Source organism: Furipterus horrens, unplaced genomic scaffold (genome assembly GCF_987537825.1).
Source record: "Furipterus horrens unplaced genomic scaffold, mFurHor1.1.pri manual_scaffold_9, whole genome shotgun sequence".
NCBI classification, from domain to species: domain Eukaryota; kingdom Metazoa; phylum Chordata; class Mammalia; order Chiroptera; family Furipteridae; genus Furipterus; species Furipterus horrens.
This window is the reverse complement of record NW_028327179.1, coordinates 60,928,991-60,932,153: the sequence shown is the minus strand read 5'-3', so window position 1 is coordinate 60,932,153 and position 3,163 is coordinate 60,928,991. Positions and strand designations below refer to the sequence as shown.

At 37.7% G+C, this 3,163-nt stretch overlaps 1 pseudogene; it reads right to left on the bottom strand.

Annotated features, from left to right (window-relative positions):
* Positions 1-1,868: 1,868 nt before the first annotated feature.
* On the bottom strand, positions 1,869-2,441 carry LOC150001835 (WW domain-containing adapter protein with coiled-coil pseudogene; annotated as a pseudogene).
* Positions 2,442-3,163: the final 722 nt, after the last annotated feature.

Sequence of the window (3,163 nt, the reverse complement as noted above, 5' to 3'; positions counted from 1 at the left end):
AGCACATACATTCCCTACTCCTTACCCTAAATTTACTCTTAAATTTATATGTTTAATGTTATTCACTTACTTATGTACCAGTTGCTTCATTATATAAATATTTTATACAGTTCTTATGGATATTTGAACTTGTAATTTTTATTTGTTTTAAGTGGTTGTTTTTTCCTACCTCATGAAGGTAAGTACTTATCTATTTTGTTCTTCACCCAGTTTTCAATACTTGTCATTATGCCTGGCACATAAAAGGGCTCAGTAAATATTCATTAAATTAATAAAGTAAATGAATGATTGAGGGGAGGTTAACTTGGTGAAAGACTAAGATTGTCCAGAGACAAAAATGAAGGAGACTGAAGGAAAGTCACAAAGTTTTTAGCTTAAAAATTAACCTTATTATAAAAAAGAAAAACAAAACACTTCCACACAGATGTGCTCCTAGATCAGCAAAGAGCTTAAGTAGGCTTAGTGTTGTTTATAAGAAACAGAGCAAAAATTAATTCAATCTTTTTTGTTTAGTTTTGTTTTCAAACTTTCTCTTTTTCACTTGGAAAAATGTCTCCATTGAACATGTTTGCTCCCAAATGGTATCTAAAACAAGAAGGATCAAATAAATCCCTTCATCTTTCAGTGGTATGAAAACTCAGGAAGGCTGTCAGTCATGGAGCATCTCCCCCAAATTTGGCCTCTTCCTCCTTCCATAGACTATATACCATGACTGTGCTTCATGAGGGAAAGAGCTGAGTCTTCCCAAACCAATCTGGCCAGAGTGCATGTTTCACACAAAGGAGTCGTAGAACTGAAAAAACATGACAAAGCCACTTTGAGGAAGGTTTCAAAGCTAGGCTATGATGTTCAGATTTTATATTTTAGATTTTTTAAAAATGTTAGAATATATTCAAGTGTGCTTTAGGAAAATTTGCTGTCATTCCAGATTATAAATTAAATTTGTGTTTTTCAGAGATTTCAGATAAATAAACCTGTTAGGTGGCTGCAGCTCTAATTCTGGTTTTAGGAAATAAAAATTTGCATTACCCTATTTATCTCTATTAATTTACAATGGTTATACAATACAAAAATGGAAAAAGAGAAATAGAATCAGGGAGTAGTGATAGAAAAATTACATGCCTAACAAAAAATATAGTAATTAGGTGTAAGCATAGGAGTCTACTAGGTAATTATAACTCAACCATAAATTTGCTTTGGAGATTCCTCAAAGCTAAAGTGAAACAGAAAACATAACCATTTACATAATTTATATTTTACATTTAATAGTAATAACTGATATTTATTGTTTATAACTTTGTGCCAGTTTATATGTAGTCTTTACATAAAACCATTTCTACTATATTTGAAAATCTGCTGTTCTTCAGAGATTGTGTCGGCAGCCGTCCGTCTCGAGAGACGATGGTGTAGCTTCTTAAGAGTCTATCTGCACCGCCGAGAATGGCTGTGCAGTCCAACTCGGGAGTGACACGGTATCTGTCTCCTCCCGTGTTGAATCAACATCTTGCGATGACGCTGGAGTGTCCTCTCCAGTGAAGCTGAAGCTACAGAGCCTGGGCAGGGTGATATGGAGGGTCTGCTGTTGCCCATGCAGCAGACCCCCCCTCTCTTCGCAGCTGAAGGGTCCAAGGGAAAGACGGAGTCAATACAGCTTGGCTTCAGGTGCGCCGCAGTAGTTGCCGGTGTTGACTACAACGTCAAACCGCTTTAGGGACTCCGGCTCCGGATTTTCTGTCGGGGTTTACTCCCTTAGCCTTTCCCCTGAAGAGGTATGCCGCAAGGCGGCGGAGGTTTTTTTTTTGGAATCAGAGTTTTCCTTCTCTGAGGTGTTTACAATATATCTATAATATTTACTGGATGTAGATACACTACTCGAGTAGGATACTTTGCTCTCTCAAAGTTGCTTGAATTTCACATACCCGGACTAAAGATCGTAAGTTTTTTAATTCAGTACAAATTTCTGACATGTGAATGCTCCCCATGTTATGGGCTTCTTCTCGCAGTCTTGATGCCTGCTTCTCTGCATGATCTGCAGGCCATCCTTGAACATGTTTTATGAGATTTTCATTGAAGTGTGCTGCTAGCGTAGGTGTTAACGAACATGTAGTTCGGGTAGATGAATTCTGTGGTACAACTGTTGCATTTGATGCATTATTACCAGAACTGTGATTTGGACCAGGTGATGGACTTCTCTGGCTATTTGAGCGCTGAAGACTTCGAGGAGAGACAGGTTCATGACCTTGTGGTTTGTCAGCAGTTACAGGCTGCTGCTGTGTGGCTGATTGTGAAACTGGTCCTTGCTTAACTACTGGAGTAGTAACCTTTGGTTGTGATGAAACAGGAGGAATACTAATCAAAGGTTTGATAGGGACTGTGTTAGTCTGAGGTGTGCTTATTCTCGGAGACACATAGGATCTTGGGGATGATGCATCAGACGTTAAAGACAGAGATTACTATTAACTAAATCAGCTGATAAAATGATCTACAATGAGGAAGTAAAAATGTGTGCTGAAAAGCATCTCCTCTTTTTTCTTAAGAGAATAGTCAATCTAAATTAAACTTTTAAATTCTTTATTTAAGGCAGCCAGCTTGTTTTAACAAAGTTGCCAAATATTCTTAACCAAAAGGAAGCATTGCAAGATATGAAAACAGGAAAGCTAAACAAAAGTCAACAGTTTTGCAAATCATACATTTATGGGAAGAAAAGTTCCAGCCCTCCAGCCAAGTCTGAAAAACCTGCAAGACAATCCCTATTAACATCAACAGCATAGTGTGCTCTGCAATGGTCCTCCATATTGAGTAACCAGCAGAACTTAGACCTGGGCTTGGAAGCAGCCCATGAGTACAGGAACCTGTAGTATAAGCCTTCAGAAAGTGAGTTAGAATATGAACTAGCCCATTAGGCATACTGTCGCAGGCTAACAAAATTTGGAGGAGACTAGACATGTGTTTGATATTAAAGTCAAATTATGCATTGTTCTGTATTAAATTTGACCCTTGGAAATTAGCTCTAAGGTAACAACATTCTCAATGTTTTTGGAAAAAATCGGTGAGGATTTTTCATAGCTTTTTTTATAGCACACTGAGGCATATACAGTAGTCCCTCTCTATATCACTGTTCGCTTATGGCCTCACTGTATCGCAGGATTTTAAAAAATATTAT